The sequence below is a fragment of the Ictidomys tridecemlineatus genome, chromosome 8 (assembly GCF_052094955.1).
Source record: "Ictidomys tridecemlineatus isolate mIctTri1 chromosome 8, mIctTri1.hap1, whole genome shotgun sequence".
Lineage (NCBI taxonomy): Eukaryota > Metazoa > Chordata > Mammalia > Rodentia > Sciuridae > Ictidomys > Ictidomys tridecemlineatus.
In genome coordinates this window covers 73,479,528-73,504,425 of record NC_135484.1, presented here as the reverse complement: position 1 = coordinate 73,504,425, position 24,898 = coordinate 73,479,528, and the positions used below count along the sequence as shown (strand labels likewise).

Below are 24,898 nucleotides of genomic sequence, written 5' to 3'. Positions count from 1 at the left end.
CCTAAAACCCATTATCTTAAACTGGCAACGCCTTAAACTCAAGGAGCCGGTTACTTCCTCAAACCTGATCAGCTCTAAACCCGGATCTGCCTAGGTCCTTGAGCGAGGTCACCTCATTAAAGCATGCATGCAATGTCCCATCAAATGTCCTCTAAGCAGCATGGGGTACGCTTGGCAAGGAAATTTCGATGCGTCATTCCTACTTGGTAATGGCCCTCAGCATCTCCCAACACTATTTGTTGAAGATGCTATCCTTTCTCCATTGCATGGTTTTAGCACCTTTGTCTAATATAATGTAGTTGCAATTTTGTGGATTTGTCTCTGTGTCCTCTATTTTGTACCATTGGTCTACCAGCCTGTTTTGGTGCCAGTACCATGTTGGTTTTGTTACTATTGCTCTATAGTATAGTTTAAAATCTGGAATCGCAATACCACCAATTTCACTCTTTCTGCTTAGAATTACTTTAGCTATTCTGGGTCTCTTGTTTTTCCAGATGAATTTCATGATTGCTTTTTCTATTTCTGCAAGGAATGTCATTGGGATTTTGATGGGAATTGAATTGAATCTGTAAAGTGCTTTTGGCAATATGACCATCTTAATAATATTAATTCTACCAATCCATGAGCAAGGTAAATCCTTCCATCTTCTAAGGTCTTCTTCTATTTCTTTCTTCAGGGTTCTGTAGTTTTCATTGTATAGCTCTTTTATCTCTTTTGTTAAGTTGATTCCCAGGTATTTTTTTTTTTGAGGATATTGTGAGTGGAGTAGTTGTCCTCATTTCCATTTCAGAGAATTTGTCACTGATATACAGGAATGCCTTTGATTTATTGGTATTGATTTTATATTCTGCCAGTTTGCTGAATTCATTTACTAGTTCTAGAAGTTACTTGGTTGAATTTTTTGGGTCTGCTAGGTATAGGAGCATGTCATCAGCAAATAGTGCTAATTTAAGTTCTTCTTTTCCTATATTTATGCCTTTAATTTCTTTCATCTGTCTAATTGCTCTGGCTAGTGACAGAGAAGCATTATAATCTTCTACAAATTCTCACCATTTAAAAAAGAATACCTTAGTCTTCTCATCCAGGTACAGAAGTATGTCTCCACTAACTCAGGTTTTCATTTTAGCCATTGATAGCATTTGTTGGGCTTGAGCAAATTTCAGCATTAGGGGTCCTAAGTATAAAGACCAATACCTGGGGCTGGGGATGTGGCTCAAACAGTAACACGCTCACTTCACATGCACGGGGCACTGGATTCAATCCTCAGCACCACATAAAAATAAAATAAAGATGTTGTGTCCACAAAAAAAAAAACTTGAAAAATAAATATTTTTAAAAAATTCTCTCTCTCCTCTCTCTCTCAAAAAAAAAAAATACCTAAAGGACACTCAAAGGAAGAAAGGGAAGGTAGGGCTGGGGCTGGGGCTCAGTGGTAGACCACTTGCCTAGCACATGTGAGGCACTAGATTCAATCCTCAGCACCACATAAAAATAAATAAAGATATTGTGTTTATCTTCAACTAAAAAAAATTTAAAAAAGAAAGAAATGGAAGGCAATTTAGACATAATGGTTCAATAGGTTGGGGATACAGCTCAGTTGGTAGTGTACTCACCTTGCATACACAAAGTCCTGGGTTCTAATCCCCAGCACCATACACACACAAAAATAGACATCATGATTCAAAAACTAGAAATACCAAGAGAGAGAGAGATGTGTTCAAAAGTCCAAGGGCAGAGAAAAAGGAAGACTGTAGTTAACAATGCTAAAACTGATAAAAGGGATAAGAATTAAAAGGCAGCCTCCAAATTTGGTCATTACAAAGTCATTGATGATTTATAACAAAGTCTCATCCCAGGAATGTGGAAACTGACACAAATGTAAAGTAAGAAGTTGGTTAAAGGTCAATCTACTTTAATTGATTAAATGGATTCTGAATACTGAAGTATAATAGAGCTCAAATGATTGACACTTACGTCTAAATGTTATCAAGCAGGATGGTGAAAAAAAAGGAGGGAGCTGCCATAACATGGGATGACTCATCTCCCAAATCACCAAATTATTACTATGATCATAGAACAAAGACTGCCTGCTTTGTCTAGGACTCAGGAGTCGCAGATACAAATGAATTCTCCATTACAAGAATGCCCGACATGGAAAAATCTATGCTCCAGTATACAAATCAGTTTTACCTCTCCCTCATACTAACTTTAAAATTTCAATCTGCATATTGAACAGGTTTGTTCATGTGCCTTCATAATTTCCACTTGTAAGTCATTTATTGAATAATACAAGGGCAAAGGAACATAGCTGTTCAGAACACACAGTCAGAGCATATCACTGCTGTTCCATATAAAGAGGATCAGAATGGTGTTTTAGTTAGTTTTTTTTTTTTCTACTGTGACTAAAAGGACCCAACCAGAACAAACTTAGAAAAGAGAAAGTTTATTTGAGGGCTCACAGTTTCAGAAGTTTTAGTCCATAGAAGGCCAGCTCCATTCCTCGGGGCTCAAGGTGAGGCAGGACATCATGGTGGAAGAGTGTGGCTGAGGGAAACAGCTCACACGATGATCAGAAAGCAAAGAAAGAGACTCCACTTGCCGGTTACAAATATTTACCCCAAAGCCACAACCCCAGTGTCCCACCTACTCCAACCACAGTTCACCAGCATTCAGTTACCACCATATTAATCCTATCAGGTGATTGATTCACTGATTCAGTAAAGGGTCTCATAACCCTATCATTTTTTCTCTTAACCTTCTTGCATTGTCTCACACATGAGCCTTTGGGAGACAGCTCACATACAAACTCATAACAGGATGGTGAGTTTCCATCTATTGACAAGTCTCTTAAGTCCAAAGAAGCAGGCCATGAAGTCAGGAAGAGAGAGAGATTAGCCCTGCAGCTAGTGGACCTACTTTTACTCTAAATACCTTCCAAATCCAGCTTATCACCAATTCCTCCACAGAGGTTGCTCTGCTCCTTCAGCTTTTTCATATAGTAATCCATGTAAATGACTTGTCTACCATGGTCTTTGAGTTCTTGAAGGCAGGGACCAACTCTGACTCATCTCTTTAAACTTCTAAGTTGAAAGTGTTCAAAGCATATTTATGGACAATATGGCAATTATTTTTATTTATCAGTGAATGATCTTCTTATCAGGATGACTTTTGATGAAAAATTGTGTTGATCATGAGCCACCATCAATACCACTAGAGATTGAAGTTTCTCCCGCCTAATCTGTCTAACTTGTTTCCTCATAGGAACAAATATAAATATATACTAGCATGGAGGAAGAGTCCATTTATGGCCAGAAAAATGGGGCATTTTATGAATGCAAGACTAACTTGCCAACTCCTCCCCCTGCAATTTAGACCCAGATGACAACTTTTAGTCAATTAAGCTAGTCTACCCAGAGTCATTATTTTGCCCCCTGTATACTGAAGTTGATGAATACAGTTAGCAAATAAGTGTCAAACAAATAAAGAGAAAATTCTCTCTCTAAAACATTGCAGGAGACTGTTGTCAATTTCATAATTTGTTCACAATATTTTGTCACTCTCGGGTCCATCTCTACCAAGCGCCTTGGAATTCTTTCTAGAGGAGGAAGCCTACTTTTTACCCAGTTGGCATCAAGCTTACCTGACTTGGGTAGACTTGATTTCACAAATGAAATGTGAGCAGAAGTGATTTATCTTACAATTAGGCAAATGCATTAAAAGCCATTGTGATATTCCACCATTACTCTTCCCTATACTATAAGAAAGGCCTGACTCCATCTGCTTGGGTCCTAGAATATGTAGAGTGGAGCTGTAGCCAATCCATGGCTGTGGAGTGAGATTTTTAAAAAGAAAGAAAGAAAAAAATAACTTGGCCACAGAGATTTGTTACCACAGTAGAACTTAAAGAAAGCTAACAAATGAAAAAACCTACCTGGAGACATTTCATACTCTCCCTCTGGCCTTTGTCACTCCGAAGACACAGAATACAGCTTGAAGCTCAGGCTTTAAAATCAATAGTAAAATGAGATAAGAACTATGCCATTGGGTTTGGGGGATTGTTTAGCAAAAGAATGGTTTGAGCTCCATAAAGTGAGCTCCCTCTTCACCCTATCTACTTCCTTTCCTGGTTTATTCCCACTTTCACAGTGGAAGAAGAAAACTACAGGGTCTTGAGTCTTCCCTCTACTCGTGTGATGAACAAATCAAGCACAAAGTTTGTAATCTGACTCCTAGAAAGAAAATACAGTGTGTGCAGGTTTGCTCCCTCATGTGAGTGAGCTTCCAGCACCCAAGTGGAAAGCGAACTAATGTGATCTGAATGAATATTGGGGATTCAGGTGAGCCACCGTTCATCATTTTCCCCACTCCCCACCACTACCCAAAACCCGTCCTTCCATATGTGCACAACCACCATCATCACTTACGGCTATTATTCTCTGATTCTCGACTCTAAGTCTGGATTAGATTGCCCTCCTTTGTGCACACGGCATTTGCCCCTTCTCCCAACTATTACTCTGGATCAGATTTACTAGGTTGTGAATCAGTCTTTCCACAGAACTCTAGGATCTGTGAGACAAAAAAAAATGTGTCTCCCTTAAAAGCTGACTCATGCTTGAAAGATGGCTGATATTTATCAACATCTAACTTTCAGTGAATGAATTTGGTAAAATAATTCCTTCATGAGCTGATGAATGTATTATGCCAGTTTCCCAGAGCTCCACTCCTTACAGTTAGTCTTTTTGTTGTTTTGTATGTGTATGCATTGTGCTGAGTATCAGACCCAGGGCCTCACACATGCCAGGAAATCACTGTACACCGAAATATGCTCCCAGCCCTTTTTATTTTATTTCCAGATAGAGTCTCAATAAGCTGCCCAAGCTGGCTTCAAACTTGCTATCCTCCTGCCTCAGCCTTCAGGGTAGCTAGGATTAAAAGTGTATATCTCCATAGCTGGCAAAGATAAGTTTTTAACTGATAAGGAATTCTCCATTATGAAATGGGGATGTGACATAGACATACCCACAATCTTAAAGCACTCATAGAGATCATTAGATATTCATTGAGTAATTCACAAATTGAATTTTCAGCTCCTGGTTAAGTAAATGTTGACTTATTACCCCTAGTAAAGTGTATCCCAGATGTATATTGATAGCTTGAGAATAACCATAAACTTCATAAAGCAGAAATCTACCAAAATGGAGTATTCTGAGATATATTCAGAATAGTTTCCAAATGTCTAATACATATTTTCATAAATGTTTACATTGTAATAACCAAATACTAGGTAAGATAATTTCCTTTAAAAAAACGAATGAATTTAAATTTCTTTCATCTCTTGGAAGGACTCCAAGGTTTCCAGGGTAGAACAATATATTCAATAATACTCACTCTTGGGATACTTAAAAAAAAAAAAAAAACACAGTCCTATGAGATTCTTTTTTTTTTTTTAAGAAGAATGTTTCTTTTTCTGTTTATTTTTACCTAACACCTTTATCATCAAGCAAATTTCAAGATGTACCAAATCTCTGGTAAGGGAAACATCCTTCCACCCTTATCCTTTTGCTATACTTTAATATACTTTAGCCAGTTCTCTTGCTTTAATGGGCTTAACAGAAGCAAATCACAATTTAAAACTGTAGTTCACCGGGCTTCCTTTCTCTGTTCAGTGAAATTCCCCTCATTCAGCCTCTGCTGGTCTCGAGAAACACTCCCAAAGGCAGGAAAGGTACACAGGGCTTGCTTATTTAATTGAAGAAGGGTTTCATTTTAGAATTGTCAAAATGAAAAAAAAATTAATAGCTCTTCAATTCAAACATAAGACCACACGGGAGAAGCAAGTATGAGGCTAGTGTCTGGGGACGCTATGCAGGTTATCTATATGGGTTCCCAGGTCCTTTCAACTCTAAGATTGCATCCGGCTGTCTGTAAATCATATTGGCTACATGAGTGTTTCTCATTCATTTTATGGCTCCTCGCCTTTCAGAGTTCTACATCAAATTATCTGATTTCTTTTCACAATGTCAGGGAATCAACCTATGAAAAGCTTCAAGGTTTCAGTCACTCAAGTTGGAAACAGAATACAGCTAACCAGCCCTAAGGAAGAAGCTTCCTTTAGGAAGCCAGAATTCAGGGAGACAGGGACAAGTTTAACTTCTCTGTCCTTGCAACACAGACAAGAGCTCTTAGAAGGCTAGGAAGAAAGCCCTCTGCCAACATGAAACGTCAGCCCTTCAGGGGAAAGTTCCCGCCAGAAATAAAGAGCTGCATATCCGCAGGTCCCCTCAGGTCCAACCACCCCACCCCCAACCCAGCCTCTTTTCTCTGCTTTCCCCACCTCTCTGCCTCACTTTCACTTTGACCCACCCCAATTTCTTCCACTTCTCCCTCCCCAACTTCTCAACCTCTCCTTAATGCCTTCCTTCCTTAGAGTGTTTCCCTCTGAGGAAATGTATTTCACCTCCAGAAGGTTTGCTCAGAGGAGCCACAGAGAGGCAGCGTCCAAACCCATCAACTACTCCCTCTTTTCCACTCCTTCCTGCCTTCCACAGAAGATAGGAATAGGGTCTGCCTACTTTTGCACGAATTGACCCCTTCTCCGCCTGGGCTGCGGCCAGCAAAGGGCACAGGAAAGGAGAGGCTTGTCCACACCTAACAACCCTGTAGGCGAGGTTTATAGCGTGGACAGCGCTGCCCTCTAGCGTTTGCAACCGCGAGCCCTGAGGACTCCACCAGCTCCAGAATTTCTCCTTCACAGCCTAAGCAAGCCCTGGAGCACCTCGGAGCTCCGACCCTAGTTCTCCTGCACCATCACCCCCTGCATTGCATCTCGCCTCACCTTTCCATCCTACCCACCCCCTTTATCCACTTAATGGTGTCCTGAGCGCCTACAACCCGCGGCTGATTTAATAGACTACCCTCTGTTCCTGTTCCTCCTCCTCTTGCCCACTCTGCCTCTCGCCTCCTCTTCCAGTCCGGACGCCTAGACTCCAAGAAGCGCAGCTCTGCCAACCCGCGGGGCAGCCGGGCGCGCAGCGCTCCCGGGTCGGTCTAGCCGCAAACCTAGGGTGCACTGGCACCAGCAAGGACGCGGAAGCGGAGGACGCCCAGAGACTTAGCACACCTCACCCGAGAGCCGGTCGTTTCGAGAACCCGCTCTTAGATAAAGCTCCAGTGCAAGAGAAGCGGATTCCGAGTGAGACTTCTGGAGCCAGCGGAACACCCCAGTTCTCTCCCAGTGCGACGCAGCTGCACACATCGTCCACAAGGTGAGGTGTGCACATCTTGGGGGGGGGGGGCGCTTCCCTTTCGCCCCCACCTCAGGATATGGCCTTAAGCTTGGGCTTGGGGAATTTTGCCCCTCTGAGGTGCAAAAGTAGCTGGAGTTGAGTCTTGGAGTGTGGGGAAAAAGACCGTAGGGGGTCGCCTGAGCACTGTGCGTGCCCCCTGGACTTAGTACGGTTTGCATTTCTCCTCCAAACAGTCCCGCAAATATGTGGACCCGAGTATGACATTGTGCATAACTGTGCTTTAAGAATGTTAGCCTGCATCCTTGCAAAAGGATTCAAGGCAGCTTAAAAATTAAATGAATCTGCAAAGAATGGTACCGGGTGGGAGACATTGAGTAGAAACCCCACAGAAATGGTGTGCCCTGGGGACCGCAGATGGATAGACAGGTAATTTCAAAGCCAACAATAATTGAAAAACCTTTGATTCCAAAGGACTACGCGGTAGGTTAGCCCTCAGAAAATGCCCGTGTATCAATTCTGATGAACAAAATTCCAGGTGGGGTATTTTACAAAATAAAGCTGGGAAGTGGGAGTTAAGGTGGGAAGTTTGGTCTTAAGCTATTTCCATCCAACACTGTAAAGTGAGACGCCAGGTCCCCACATGGAAAAAATGAAGATACTATCACAGTATCATACATGGTTTTGAACTGTTAAAATGAATGTACTTTGACACGTTTCTGCCAGTGTCCAGTTTCAGAAAAGACCCAGCACTGCTTGTCCTTGAGTTGGAAGGATGAAGCAGAAGGTGTCAGCATCCCAGGATGCTCTTTCCCACCCTTTCCTCATTGTCCTTCCCTGCCTCCTGCGCCAAACCTCTCTGGGAGGGAGGGGGCCTGTAAGGAAATAATAAATGATCAAATGAATTGGGGGAGGGATTTTTTCCCAAATAATCCAAGATTCTTTTATCATTCCTCCTACATCTTCCCTCAAAATGCCAAGCAGAGCATATACCTGAACTTGAAATTGCTTCAGAATATGTATTTTCCATAGTTACACGCTCAGACGTGACATTTATATTTATCATCTTAAACACCCAGGGTGGACTTGCAAGTCAGGAACTTCTCTGACTTAACCCTGTGCAAGAGGGAAAAAGCAGGCATGTGGGTCTGGCTCCCTGGGGAGACCCTTTCACAGGGAGGATATACCTTTGAAATACAAAGAGGAGATTATGAAACAGTCTTTCTTTTCTTACTGGTGCACTTGTTTTCCTGCTGAATTAAATGAGATGACCCTGTTTTCAACAATTAAATGAACAGAGGCATTTGAGGCCCACTTAGCAAATGTACAAAATATATCTGCCGGCTTTTTTCCTCCCTTCAGAATTTTAGCCTCCAGGCCACAGCTGTGATGATGGAGTAGACCTCCAAAGTAGAACTCAGCTCAGTGTTTTATCATGTTTAAAATAAAATGCACTGCTTATTCCTAAAATTGTACAGCACCTCACAACTAACCATTTTGCTGCACAGAAGTGAGAGAAGTACTTTTGTCAAGGTTATTTCATCACTGAGAGAGCTGTAAAGAGAAAGTTGTTCAAATCCTAATGCATCATTATTGATAGAACTTAACTATTATGTCATCATCACTTGATAAGCACTGTGGAAGCCCTAAGGACTACTACAGATCTCTGTATACATTGAGACTTTTAATGACAGAGCTGGAAAGTAGCTTATAAAATGTAGCCATGAGTAGGGGATATGCATGCTGAAATATTCCTTTAGGTAGTTGTTCTTTTCAAGAAGATTGACAGAGGTGTATACTTCACAGATCTTTTTTTATAATAGAAGTGTTCAAATTAACAGTGTATATCCACCAGCTAAGAAATTTTAAGTTCTGCAGAAATCAACAACCCAAACATAGCACATTCAACTTCCTATTCTTTTCTCATTGCCTGCCAATGGTGACTTCACCCAAGGACATATTCCCAGACCAAGTGCTACTAGGTATCTTCCTTAGCATTCCATTTTCTTGGGAAGTATTGAGACGTAATACAGCCTCCCTGGCAACTCTGAGAGGCTGGATATCACCTTTGTTAGCTATTCTGGCATCCATTCAAAATATTTGCTTCCCATTTCTTCTTCTGTATGCCTGGTCAGCAGCAATCATGTAAATAAATTTGTATTATTTTGATAGAAATAAACAAGTCAGGTATTCTCAGGGGTGGTATCTTGAAAGAGACAAAAATCCAAGACACATCTCTATTCCAAGTGATATTGTAAAATGTTCCTTTCCCCCTATGTAATGGAATTGTTATTAGAAATGGAATCACGTCGGTTACACATCCACATTTTTACATAATGCCCTATTAGTAATTGTTGTATTCTGCTACCTTTCCTATCCCCTACTATCCCCCCTCCCCTTCCCTCACATCTTCTCTCTCTACCCCATCTACTGTAATTCATTTCTCTCCTTGTTTATTTTCCCATTGTGGATGTGTAACCGATGTGATTCTGCAATCTGCATTTGGGGTAAAAATTGGGAGTTCATAACCCACTTCAATCTAATGTATAAAATATGACATGTCAAGAGCTTTGTTATGTTGTGAACAACCAATAAAAAAAAAGAAAGAAATGGAAGTAAGACATGTTATTAGGAGCACCTTGTTGCAACCTGGCTCAGCAACTTCCCCATCAGCATACTACCCCACCACCACCACCATCACCAAGATATCAAAGGTTCAAATGGAAGGAGCATCCCTTTGCAAAAAACCTCAGTCCCTGAGCTTTCGGGGCATCTTCTCATCACTCAAGTATCCAGTCCCTTACCCCTCACCTTTTTACACAGGGTGGTTTTTTGGTTTTTTGTTTTAGGTTTTTTTATTTTATTATTTTTCATGTTTTTAATTGACTTTTTTGGAATTTTACTATCCTTTAAAAGTAAAAGTTCTAAATCTAATGTTTTAATGTAGGAAAGCTTTGCTTCTATTTCTGTTAAAATAAGCTAGAAACTAGAGCAGAATCTCACTCAAACTGGAATTTATTGTTCACACCATCTATATGTTATCAAGACCATCTCAGGGCAGAGACAAGACTGGCATCTCATGCTTTATATGCCTTTCTTTTCTACCTACCACATTTTTTCTATGTGTGAAACTAGATGAACATTAGCTTCAGGAAAACAGTGACATATGCTATATGGGTAAGAAGGGAGACAGAAGAGTGAACAGGGAAGAGAAAAAGAGGAAGCATTTGGTTTGGGCTGGGCAGCACCTCTTCAGCGTGGCTGAGTTCTTTGTTTTTGTCTTTGTTTTGTTTATTTTCTGTATCATGGTCCCTAAAACTTGTGGACCAGGTCAGTCAACTTACCAACATCTATCTCCCAAGATTTCATCAACATCACATCTACTTTTCATAATTTGGTATTTGTTCTCATATTTTGTGGATTAAGAAACTGAGAGCTAGAATTAATAGAGATTATTTAGTCAATAACTTGGTATATTCCTGGATCACAACAAATAAGTAAAATACTTGAGAACTCCAGCCTTATCACAGTTTTGTTTTGCAGTAGTCTCCCACCACCCCATCCCCACTTATATGTTCTTAGACGCTCAGTGGCTGCACATAGCCACAGCTGGTATTAAACCCTATACATACCATGTTTTTTCTCCTCTAGTTCCTACAGCATTGCTACAGAGTACCAGAGTTAATCTTTCCTCCCACATTTTATGCCTTTTGAATCTCCACATTTAAATTTTGGTGACATTATTGAGTGAAATGGTATTAATTAAATGCGAGCACTATAATACCGTAATAGTAGATCTGATGACCAAGAGGGTTGCTGATGACTGAAGGGCAGGTAACATATACATGGTTACATGGCTATGCTGGACAAAGGGATATGCTTCTGTCCTGGGTAGGATGGAGCAGGTTGGCATGAGATTTCATCACACTATTCAGAATGGCACATAGTTTAAAAAATTATGAATTGTTCATTTCTGGAATTATCCATTTAATGTTTTGGACCATAGTTAGCCATAAATAACAGAAACTGTAGAAAGCAAATCTGTGGATAAGGAGGAGGAGGTGTTGCTGAATTTTTATTTTTTATTTCTAGTTCCTTATCTTGTTTCACTCATTGAGGGTTATCTGGCTTACTGTGGTCTTGTTCTAATCGATTTCAGTGCTTTTATTTCCTGGCTGTATTCCCCTAAACATGTCAAATGAAAAATGCACACAGCAGTGAAACACTCTAACAGGTTTATTGTCAGAACTCTCTCCTGTTGATCAGTTCTAAACATGTGCAATTATAGGATTAGGAAGTCAAAATCCTTTGGAAGAAGCTGTAAAACCCAATCCTTCTACATCTGGACCATTTGAAACTACAAGTTGTAAGAGGAATGGGCATCTTAAGATCCTAGTTATCAGTACCGACCAGATGGAAGGTCTTTATGAAATTTAGCCTGAGAAGGAACACATTTTTATAGCAAGAAGGTAATATTTTGAGAAATAACAACCAGCACCAACAGCAGCTTGCAATTCCCAAACTCTCAGGTCTTTCTAATGACCCCATCTACTTCAAGTGTCCAAATAAAGTAAAAGCAGACCCCATGAAATGTTTTTCCTTAGATGCAGCTGTTCTTTATCCCCTCATCAGATAATGGACATATGGTGATATTTCCAAAGGATTTAGGGAGGATCTGATTTGAACATTGAAAGTATGGGTTTTGTTAGGACAGCTTAACCAAAAAAGTCTAATTTCTGTCAATATTAGCATCCTTGAAAACTGAAGGCAATCCAGTCTTTTTAAATAATTTCCACCAAAGAGCTAATAAAGTTGATAGGCAATACCTCCTCAAAATAATTTCACTTTTTTAAATAGCCTAATAACATTCAAAGCTATACATTTCATCCATCTACTCTGGTGGGGAGAAGGAAAGGAAAAAGAAGTTAACTTATGCTGAGTGACTGCTATGTTTCAGGAACTGTGCTAAAAGCTAAACATATATTCTTGTATTTAATACTCGAGGAAACCACTTCAAGGTTAGTATTATCAAATTCATTGGTCACTTATCGTTTTAAAAAAAACTGTCCTTATAGGATGGGGCTGTAGCTCAATGGCAGAGCACTTGTCTCTCTTGTCTGAGACCCCTGGATTCAATCCCCAGCACCACAGAGAGAGAGGGAAAAAAAACTGTATTTTTCATCAAACTATTTGATTTGATGTTCTTTTCAAAGAAGCACAATGAAGTCAGAGTGAGTTAAGTTAAAGCAACTTTACCCATAAGCATGGGGGAATCATTATAGGGTTTTAAAGGTATTTATAAATAATAATATACATATAAAGAATAATAGACATATTATAAAGAATAATAAAAAATATTATAAAGAATAATAAAATAATATAAAGAATAATAGAAAAGAAAAAATCATAGATGTTAAGCTCCTTGACTTTTCTCAAAGTGAACAAACCCATATAAGAAATGGAACATCAACACCACACAAATTCCCTCTGGTCCCACCTATTCATTACTTCACCCCCCTGCCTAATGTATCACTACCTGATTTCCAACATAATAAATTATTTTAAGATTCACATGTATATACACACATATATATAAATGATTCATATGTGTATAAATGATATAGAATGATTTCTTTTGTAATTGGGCTTAATATTATACTCATGAAATTCAGTTTTGTGGATGGTTATACCAGAGGTTTTTTTATTTTTTATTATTGTTGTATAGCATTATGTTGTATGAATATGCCACAATTTAATTATCCACTCTAATATTCATGGGTATTTGGGTTGCTTCCATGTTTTTGCTATGAAATAAAGTATTTCATTAAGATATTTTAAGCTCTTTACCAAGATCTTTAGTTTTGTGTTCTAGAGAGCTCATTCTGGCTGCAATTAGGAACTGAAGGGGATGGGTCTGGCTCAGACATTTGCCACAACAAGAGCCTGAACCAAAGCAGTAGCAGTAGACATGGAAAAGGGAAGCAGAATCCAGCCGAATTCAGGATGAGGGACAGAGGAAAATGGACATGAGGAGGAAAGAAGTATGGGATGTAAGCAACACCCACAATTCTAAACCTGATGGATGATGTTTCCTTTCACCAAGAGAGTGATCAATAACATAATTATTGAATCTCAGAAATGCAACAGAATTGCCCATGGTGATTCCAAATCTGTGCTGCTATTACAAAGCACTGCTTTCCCCTACCTGGCTCCCACTGTGCCTGTGCTCCTTCTCCAACAACAGTCCCCCACTCCACCTCACATGGTAATGGGTAGTCACCTAAAAAAGGACATGAACTACTCCATACTTTTTGAACTGTTGATCCATGAATCATTTGCTCTTCCCTTAGTTTTGTCTCCTTTTAGCAGCACAATTACCAAAATGAGGGAGATGGTGATGAATCAGCTAAAATTTTGTTTTACCTTTTAGACTACAAGACAGAACTCAGAATGAGTGAGTCGAGATAAAAGAAGAAGAATGTGGAGGCGCTGGTCATGATTCTCAGTGGCTCAGGAGGACAGACATGGTTAACAAAATGTACAGAGGGTCAGATTCCAACATTTCATGGAAAAAAAAATTTCTAACACTGTCTGAAAATACAATGAGACTGCCTATGAGGTGTATAGTATGAGTCCTTGGGAAATGATTCCGAGATGTATTTGGGAGCATGTGACAGGCATGTTTCTCTAGGATGAAGACTCTGAGATGGGGTTTAGTATACAGGACATTTATTAGTAAATACCCTTCAGAACCACACCAGAGGAAGGAAAGGAATCAAGATTGGGCAGAGGGACAAGGTGAGCTGTAAAATGGGCCCAGCACCAATCTTGGCTGGCCTCACAGGAAGCTCTGAGCAAAAGTGATCCATCAAAGTTGTCCCAAAATGGGTCAAATGGTTGGGCTTTCCAGCCCTTTCCTCTCTCAGTCATTGGATGTAATCTGCCCCCAAAAGGGCACGACCTGGGGTGAGGCAGCTGTCTGCAGCTGAGGACATTCCTGAAGGAGCTGAGAGCCAAAGACTATTCTGACAGTTATCCCAGCAGCCAAGCTTCAGGTCTTCCCTTGAAGGAAGGATATGGGTATGTCTCTCTGTCCATCCTTGCTCATGCTAAACATGTGCTCTGTACCACAAACCTATAGCCCCAGGCCTCAGGATTTCTTTTTTTAACATAGATTTCAACCATAGAGGATTAGACTAAATACTGTTCCAGGATACACCCAATTCTGAGATTTGCCTTTATTTATTTCATCATATCCAAGTTTCTGAGCCACTTAAGTATTTATAAATTATTGTAAATAATATGCCATTTCATTTTTAATCTGTCCTCCCTCCCATTTCAGACAGTTAAAAAATCACTTGAGCCACTCAGTTTGTGAGAAGTAAAAATTCCTATAAACTTCCACGGCCCCTTCATGAATAATTTCTATTCAGAAGGTAGAGAGCATACTTGTTTAATGTGAGCTTTCTTCAGTAGAGACTTTTTGGATGATTGTAAAGGGACCATGTGTTTGTGTATGTGTGTTATGTGACACTCATTTCTAAGCTTGAAATATATTTTATTATAGCTGCTTTTATGTGACTAGACCTGTATGACAACTGAAATATAACAGAAAAACTGCTCATGAAAACCTCCCCTTCTTCTCTGCCTATGCAACTCTGTAACACAGTGTCTCGCACAGAGATTTTACACTGTCTGCTTTTGGAAAGAGGCTGACTGATACTAGGGAGGCACTATTGGAAGGTAGTGGAACTTTAACAGGTCAGCCTAACAGGGAGTCCTTAGGTCACTGGAGACAAGCCCATGAAGGGGATTGTAAAAACCCAGCCTCTTCCTCTTTTCCTTTTCCTTCCTGGATTATGAGGTGAGTGGTTTGCTTTCTCTCAGAGCAGAGTGCTGGAGAAAAGCCTTCCTCATATCAGATGCTGCAGCCCCTTGCCTGGAGGGATACCTCTGACCTCATGATTTATTCGGTCTTTGCTCTTAGTGCTGACACTGCTGCTCCTGGCTTCCCACCAATTGTATTTAGTGAATTTCTACCAAGAGTCACACCACAAAGTTCTTATGGCTACAAAGAGCAGAATTACACTTCCTTTTTGTGCATTCAGCCCAATTCTAATCCTAAGTGTGATTTGTTTTCTCCCTTACTTTGGCATCCTTTCAAAAATAGTTCTGGTGTCTGCAAAAGCATTAGTGTGCATGATTTTAGGAAAATGTTAATGGATATTTGACCTTCATTCTGTTAATTTTCTCTAATGTTCTTATTCCAATTCTCCAGTTTGATTCTCTTGGTTGTAATTTGATAGTCCTCTTCACTTTGATATGATCATGAGCTAAAATAAGTTCTTTTGACCATTCTGTGCCTCAGTTGTCCCTTCTCTATGGCAACTCCTGTCTTAATAGACCTACTGGCAGTCAAGGAAAGACGTGCTTCATGTGCTGTGAAGAAATGGTAGGTATTATTACAGCTACAAACTTCCTTATTATTTCTGAGAGGGGAGTTGCAGAAATAATCCTCACTTAAATTGAGGTGAATTGTATGGTGCTGACCCTGTAGAACATGAAGGGAGATGGGTCCTGACTGAGTTCTACAACCCTGAACCCTGTTGACATGAATTTGTTCACTCTTAAAAATTTTGCCTCATACAAGTATAGCTTATGCCCAGAGAATGCCCTTAGCACTACCATCTTCAACAACTGAATCCCTAAACTTTGAATCCCCTGCAGGGTTGAATTCCTGAAAAGAGATCAGTCCCAGGATGTGATTCTGAGGTTACATCTGTAGTTGCTCAGACCCAGAGAGTCACATGATTTGTGTATGATCTGTAGAGATGTCTCTCAGGCCACAGTGTGCAAAACAATGGAAAGTGCATTAAAACTCAGAATTCCCCACCTTCATCTGTAAACCTTCTAATCAATAGGGTGGGATAAGGCCAAGAATTTGCATTTCTAAGAAACTCCCAAGTAAGGTTGATGCAGCCGGCATGCAGACTGCACATTCATATAGCAAGGATCTACATGATTCAGGGTATGTACACAACTAAATGCATTTGTTACAGCAAATGAAAAGGAAAAATATAGACTCAAACTTACTCTCAAAGAACTAGCCCTGATTGCAGATACAAAATATTTAAGCAAAAAAAAAAATCATGCTACTGTAATGATGCCAATATTTTATTACCAGATTTTTCCTTATGAGGAAATCAAACTGCCTTTTATAATGAGCAAGAATTTCACACCAATAAAGCAATGGCCATCTTGGAATTGACAACAAGTTTATAAAATGTAACACTTATTCATAATTTAAAAAAAATCTCGGTAAACTAAAAAATAGAAAAGAATATTTTTTTCACAGTAAAGACACTTTGTCAAACAATAAACCAACATGATGTTATTGGTAAAACACAATAGAGATCTGAGAATGTCTGCTTTTACCATCATTTGACATTTATCTGAATGTTCTAATCAATGTGATAAAGGGAGGAAGGAATGAAGAAGGGGAAGGAGGAAGAGATTTTATAAATATTGGTCAGAAAGAAGTTATATTGCTATTTACAAATGGCATTATTACTTACAAAAAATCAAGTGAATAAATTTAAATGCCTTTAGAAGAGAATTAACTAAGATGGCTACCTACAAAATGTACAAAGTCCAATAGCTTGCTGGTTATCAGCAATTTAATACTAAAGATTTATAATGAAGTTGCAAAATAGTGGGCAGAAAACATGCCTAAAAGTTAAAAAAAAAAATGTCATTGGAGTCCAGAACAATGAGAAATGCCAAAACTTATCCTTCTGAATTCAATAGTATTTATCACCCCACAATTTCTGACAACAAGGTTTGTTATTGTAATTAATTGTCTTCTGTATTATTATAGATGAACAAGAATTATACACTTAGGTAACATCCATCTTAAACTTTATTACATAGTACAGATTCTAATGTTGAACGTGGCCCCACTCAAAGAAATATTTGTCACCTGGCACAAGAATTTGAAGTGGAGTTAATCCATAAATACAATCCTATCATACAGTTTAACACAACTAAAGAAGACCTTGAGGAAAAGCTAAGAGCAAGAGATTCCAAAATGGAAACCACTGTCTTTTCATTATCTAATCTCAGAAGTGACGTCCCATCACTTCTGCTGTATTCCAATCACTGGACACAAGACACTGGTTCCAGCCCATAATCAAGGAGTAGGTATTACACAATGAATCTAGGGAAGACCCAGATCATTGAGGGCCAGCTTAGAGGTTGTCAGCCACAATAAATTCATGTGTGAAAAGCTGTTTGATAAGGACTCAATTCTCACAATTCTCTCAATTCTTACAATCTCCCAATAATGCTCTTACACATAAATAATCTATGTAAAAGAATCTATAAAATATAAACTTCCATGCAAAGTCAAGATTTTATTCGTTTTATTTATGTTGAGAATGTAATTCCATATTTCAGATAGAAGAACTGGTGATATGAGAACAGCAAACAAAGAATTAGGAGCCCTGAATTCTATATCTTGCTCTATATCTGACCTTGGAAAAAAAGATTTTATTTGTTACATTCCTAATCTTCTCAATAGGAGTAATGATAATAACAGACTTACCAGGATAAAATTATATATATGTAAAATTATGCTGAAATCTAAAGGCATAAGATGATGAAGATGATTACATATTTCAACTGTTGCTCCTTGATCCTTTGTTGACAATTAAACAGATGTGATTTTTATCAGTTATGTTTTAAGCATATGTATCAAATCCAGATACTTCCAATTTCCACAATAATTTTATATGGTTTAATTTTATCTTGCATGGCATATTATATCTAATATAATATTTTCCCCTGAAAATTGGCATGCAAATCACATTTGGGAGAACTGAGACATACTTAAAATGCACAGAGAGGGTTTCCATATATCTAGCAGGATTTTGCAATGAACATGTGATATTGGAATATAATTGCTATTTTTGTAATATAATTATCCTTATCTTATTAGCCTGAATTTTCTGACATTATATCAAGTGTTCTTAAATTGGATGCACCAGTATAAATATTCTTCTAGCATATAATAAAGCCTTATGTTATAAAATAAAGAACTTGCAAAGCAGCATTTTGAAATTGGCAAATATAACCAACTCTTGGTTATTTCAAAGAGTGCTTTTTGTTTGATTCTTGCACTATCTACATTTCTTCTCTCACTTTAAATTGACACAAATTTAGGGGATATGAAACAGGTAAAGTTCAAAGTCCTTTATTCAAACTACTATAAGACTTTTTTTTCCTTAGAAATATATTACATATCCACTGCATAAAATTTGGAAATGCAGGAAAGAATAGAGAATAGGAGTAAAGTTACTCATATTGTTACCACCAAGGAATATTCATTATTGAAAATTTTGTTGAATTTCTGTCCCAGTGCTTTTATTCTATATAGATAGAAAACAGATGTTTGTTTTTCAATAAAATCAGGAGCATACTATGTTTTTTCTCATGCATTATTTTTTCTAACAATATAGCTTTAGTATGATTAAATATGCATTGAAACATCATTTCTAACAGTACACAGTAATTTTGTCACACTGATATACTATAACTTATTTTACCAATCATTAATATTGGACTTCAGGTCGTTGCCATTTTTAAAAACTACTGCAATGTTATAACATGAAAAGAAAACTCCCACATAAATTTTTGTCCTTCATTATTCTAGTCATCTTAGTTCTGTAGCAAAGGAGTCCTTGAAGTCCCTAGGGAAGAATGAAGTTTGGTAATTTAAATGTGGGCAGGATTTATATACACACCATAATCTTTTCTTCTCCCTTCTCTACCACTGCCTCCCACCCCGCCCCCATTAGCAGAAATTTATAGGAAATTAATGCTGGAAATTGTTGAATTAACAATCTAATTGAGGTGGCCACCTGCCATTTTATTGCCAGCCCAGCTCCCATCCCCCTTTCTCTGGTAGTAGTACCCTGATTTTCCTTGAAGAACCATCTCCTTACTCACATGGTTCAGGTCCAACAGAATGTACTCTTGGCTCCAAGGCGTTCACGTGACCCAGGCCAATCAGAACATCTCATTCTCCTGGTCACTGTGATTGGTTCAGGGATGGGCCCATGATCCAGGACACACCAATCAGAATAGGTGAGACCTAGAGATTTACAGGCTGTAGAGATTTGACCTCGAATTGCTGGGATCCAACCTAGGGGAGAGCCTCCTAAGGATAACCTCTAAATAGAAGAAAGAAAAACTGAGAAATGGGGAAAGATTCTGTATTATACTGAGCAAATAAATTTCCTATTTGCTTATACCAATTTAAGAATGTTTCTATCATTTGTCTTTCACGTACAACCAGAGAAGCAAAAAATTCTGCTCCATTTGTGTACCATAAATCAAAGAGCTTTCTATTGTCATGTATAACTGATTAGAACTAATTTTGAAAAATGAAAGGAAGAAAAGGTCTTTTACCCGTCCAGAGATCCTAACCTAGCAATTGATGAACATGAGTTGTGGTTAAGATTATTTAAACATGTAGAATACGCACATACACCACTACCTGGTGAGTTGTGATTAAAACAGATTCTAGTTCATCACAGTGTAACTGAGGCAAAGTTGCATAAACTGTCAAGTTTCCTTACCTATAAAAATTAAGATAATGCTAATACTTACCTTGGAGGATTTTTGAAGATTGAAAAAAGTTAACGTGAAAAGTTGTTAAAACTGTGCAGGGCATATCCTAATGCTAAGTGTGTCCTGCTGCTATTGTTATTTTTAAAGGTAGAAGGTGAAGCACATGAGGGTGCATGAAGTATTTCACGTGGTCCACACATTTGGCCAAGCTAAAATGCAAACCAGTCTTCTCTCTTCTCTGCTCAGTGTTCCTTCTCAAGAGTTAAACATATCATCATCTTTATGACAGATTAGAATATTAAGCTTTCAAAAAATTTCTGTCCCGCACATGAATATTTGTGTCAAAGTGAGAAAGGTCTGGAATCCATAAAATAGGTTTCCATCACTAGCCATTGTTAGGACTGTAGGTTATAATAACCTGTGATTGAAAAAAATATGATATCTCTTATAATAAACAATTAAATTTCTTTTAATTAATTTATTTTAATTAAGATTAAAATGTTTTATTGTAATTTCTATTATAACAATAACTGAAAAAGAAATACTCATTACTTTTCATAGTTTTTGAATAAAATATATCTTCCTGCTAAACCAGTTGCTTTATGTTTGAATCATTCAGCTCTCAGTGGGTTCCCATTCCCTACACTAGTGCTGAGTGATTGTGTTTGCTGGAGGAGGCAGCTGGTCTCTCCCAAATGTAAATCAGATTTCATCATGTCTGGCTCCGAGAGAACATGGCATATGGCAAATGAATACACAGCTGTCTGGTGAATTTTTCCATCGAGAATTAGTCTAATACCTAAATGCACAGTGAATAAAATATTCTCCAAATAAGAATATTATGTTCAAATTTATAATTATTGTTAAATATTAAGAGTTGGGTCATTCCCTTGAATTATAACAAAATTCCTCTATCCTACTTGATAAAGTTACTTAGTATTTAATGCCATACTGTTACTTAGTATTTAATGCCATACTGTTCAAATCAAGCGTGCCTTTTAAATTCTATTATCAAAGAATATCTTCACAGAACTATATTGCCTGTTGTTAAAATACAAACTATTCTTTGGCTGGAGAACTTTTCTGTGAGGTCTTAACAAAGTTTGGATTAGAGATGGATTGCATAGAAAAATGATGGTGAGGTGGGATTATCTATGGCCTGGGGGTGTGGGTGGGAACCTAGGCTTTGAATAGTCAGACCATAATGCAAACATAGCTGCCACTTCCAGGCTGCAAAGCATTGAGCAAGGTATTTAACTACTTGTTGCCTTATTTTTTCAACGGTAAAATGATAATAATATTGAGTAATGATAATGTAATCCTCATAGGATTGTCAGGCTCAAAAGAGAGAAAATACTTTTAGCATAGTACCTACTGTATAATGAGCACTCAAAAAAGACCTGCTCTGTTATTGGTTCTAAAGTTTTGCCAAATTAACTTTGTAATGCTGGGCAGGTTACGTGGGCCTCAGTTTTTCTATCTTCTAAATGAGTCAGTTGGAGCAACTTTTAATTGCTAGCAGGTTTAAAATGTTATGACAATGCCAATAGGTGCTGGGAATAAGTTGAAAATTTACAACAGGGTTGAAACCTGGAAGAACTTTTCAAACCTGTTTTACCACATTGAAATTAAGCTGGATCCATTCTGCAAGGGCAATCATCTCCTCAGGTAATCCAGCAAGATTCGTCTTTTCATGACTTTTCATTTATTGCTAAGAAGTTTTACCTATTTGGGGAGGAGTGTTCAATAGCTCATTCAGAACCTTCCTTGTGAAGGCAATTTTAATAATAATATTGTCATTCTTTCAGATTTCTTAGTGAATCTTCGTCATAATCAAAGAATTCATGATGTTGACAACAGACAAAAGTAATCAATTCAGGTATTGCCTTGGTTACTAAGGACCATCACTTCTTCTTGATTGCTTTGGTGGGGTGCATTACTTGGTTGGGTGCATTATCTAGTTGTCACCATTAATCAAGACAACCTGGAAATCTCCTTATCAGCCTTTAACTATGACTTTACCAACACGGTCTTTGAAGTATTTATGTTTTACTTTTCATAAAGGTTTTTTAATTAATTATTTGTCTAGACTCCACCATAAGAAATTAGTTTAAATAGCATTACTTTCAGATTAGATCTCTGAAAGCCTCCATACATCATACATTGTTAAATCTAAATTGATAATTTTTTAAAGATGCAACGTTTCCATTTCCTGTGTGAATAACTGTGACTCTATTGACTTACAAACTCTAGGAAGAATTACTACTGAAGAAAAAGACAGGATAAAGGAACTTTGGATGTTAAGCAGACATAAACTTTTAAACTTATGGTAATACTCTTCTTATATCACATTTGTGTTAACTGATATTTATATTCATTTTTGAAAAATGAATTATAGATTAATGAAGAATATATTCAAAACTCAGCTCACAGGAGAAAAAAACAATACTTACATATTCCCTGGAAAATTTTTTTAAATGTTTTCACTTCATAAGATAAATGAAATAATGCAAATAAAGATGTCACCCAAATTTTAAGTGGCACTCAATATTTTAGGTTCCCAGATTGACTACTGGCATCAGTACCATAAAATTAACCAGAAACCAGATACAGCCAGACACAGGCAAATCATGTTATTGTTAAGAAACTCCTAGTAACTGCCTCTCCCATTGATGTGATTTTTTTTTCTATTTGAAGCTCTCTTGATTACAAGTAACAGATTCCCACTTTAAATTAGCTCAGTCATTAAAGGAATTTATTATAAGATGCCAGAATATTTGGTGGAACTCATGAGCCAGAAGTAGCTACTGGGAAATTATGGGGAACATGTACATGCATCTCTTTCCTTCCCTTCCCTGCCTTTCTCCTTTCTTCTTTCTCCCCCTCCCCAGTTCCTGTATGCATGTGACCAAATGCAGGTGTTTCATAGGGAGGTTATGTAGTACAAACTTGGTTGCTTGCAATTTAGTTCTCTCAGGAGGGAAATAATATGCAGAAAAAAGGAGAAGCTGTGAGGTATAGGTATCCCCAGAAATTGTGTATTCTTCCTTTTGGTAGACAAGTGCACACACAAATGTACACCCACATTCATGTCCCTATGTTTCTTCCCATTTATTGAAATATGTCCCTGCCATGCATGATGAAAGCATTTTACATTGAACTACACCTTCATTCTCCCTCTCCCTAAAGGGAGATAATCCAATCAGTTTTCTCTAACAACTGGGTCTAAAGTGTCACGAATGGGATTATCTTCGTTAGTGAATGATTCCCAGATTAGTCCAATTTTCCTTAGATTAGGCTCCATTTTGTGCAGACAGAATTCCTTTCTATTCGGCAACTCTATAATTAAATTGCAAGGTTAGAGAGCTATTAGTAGAACTACAAACACTTTCACTCAGAGAAAAAAAAACAAGCAAAAATCTTTGTTGCAACACCACAGACTGGTTACCAGATCAGAGAATGTATTGCAACCTGTGGAAAAAGGATTACAAGGTCAAAGATAGGAGAAATATTTTATAACATCCATTGGTGTTTGGATGGGTTTCTTGCTTAATCGAGTGCTTCACTACAACAAAATATAAATGAAGTCAATCTTTCTGCATGTTGTCCTGACTGACTCAGCTAACCAATTTCATATTCTCTCCATCACTCTGTTAATTTTAGCCCTCTCTTATTGATGGGATTTCTCTTAGTTGATGATCTTTAGTTACAAGTGAAAACATACAGAGACACAAAATCTCATGCTTCAAATACGCTCAGGGAAAAAAAAATAAGTTGGAAGGAGTTTATTGGAAGGGAACCAGGATGTATCAGTTTGCTTTTACTTCATAACAAATTACTTTAAAACTTAATGGCATAAAACAGCACCCTTAATTTAACTCAATTTTAGATTGGCTGTGTAGATTTTCTAGTCTGTTCCTGCTCATCTGGTGTCTGGTGAGATTGCACATGCATCTCACATAGCTGGCAGGTCAGTTACAAGCCAGATAATCTGGTGTGTTCTCACTTAAACCACTTCTGGGGGCTAGCAGTCTGTCAACTGGTGCAAAGGAAGCCAGTTGTAGGGAGGGATTGGACCATGGGGCTCTAGGCATCCTCACTTAGTAGTCACAGGGCTCATTAACAACAACAACAACAACACCAAAAAGAAAAAAAAACAGATCTTGAAACCTAAACTAAAATTCAACAATTTCATTTATGTCACATTCTGACAGTCAAAAATAATTCCTAAAGTCAGCTTAGATTCAAGGAACAAACACCCTCCTCTTTCCTCACTGCAAAATATTATGGACATTATTTCAATCTACAACAAGGGACTATTTCTAAGAAGTCAAAGATGATGCTAGCCAGACACCACAAGGAGTGCCTTGGAAACTGGGAAGCTGGCGAGCCTAGATGTTACCTTTTGTTTAGGCTGTCTGACTTTCCCGTGGCCTCTGGCTCTGCTTCTCTCACTAAGTTAACTGACTTTATTCTATGGTCTTCTTTTCTTTGGTATATATGTATACAAGAGCAAAGAGGACTGCCCCACCGTTCCCCCACGTGCCCATCTTCAGTTCAAGAGATCCACCTCAACCAGTTCCCAGTTCCAAGGACAAAGGATCTGATTGTCCCAGCTTTGGGGCAGAGATTCACTCCATCCCTTCCGCTATGTCTGGATGGAAGTTCACGGACTAGTCATGTGGTTGCTGGGAGCCCCCCCCCCTGTAGAAGAAGGTGATGTGGAATCCTTCTAATAGGATGAGAGACCCAGGAGACACTTTCTCTCACAGTGTGTAATGACAGCCTCTGTGCCACGAAAAAAAACCAGCTCTCCATATGAAATAAGCATTCAATTTTCAAGTCAGTAGCAGGCAAATGCAATGAACATTTAAAACAAGCTTGTCACTTTTTTTATTATTATTCCTTCTGAGTCCAAAGCACCTGTAAATACTTTTTGTTCTTTTAGAAGGTTTATAAGCAATGTTTAATGGAAGTCAAATTCGGTCTGCATCAGATTTCTTTTTTTTTTTTTCATTTGATTT

At 38.2% G+C, this 24,898-nt stretch overlaps 1 protein-coding gene across 1 annotated transcript in view; it reads left to right on the top strand.

Annotated features, from left to right (window-relative positions):
• Nucleotides 1-6,248: 6,248 nt before the first annotated feature.
• The window catches only part of Htr1e (5-hydroxytryptamine receptor 1E), an 83,138-nt gene continuing 64,488 nt past the window's right edge, over nucleotides 6,249-24,898 (top strand). The window contains exon 1 of the mRNA XM_005324734.4: nucleotides 6,249-7,265. The gene's annotated coding sequence lies outside the window, so the exon portion shown is untranslated. The remainder of the gene's footprint in view (nucleotides 7,266-24,898) is intronic.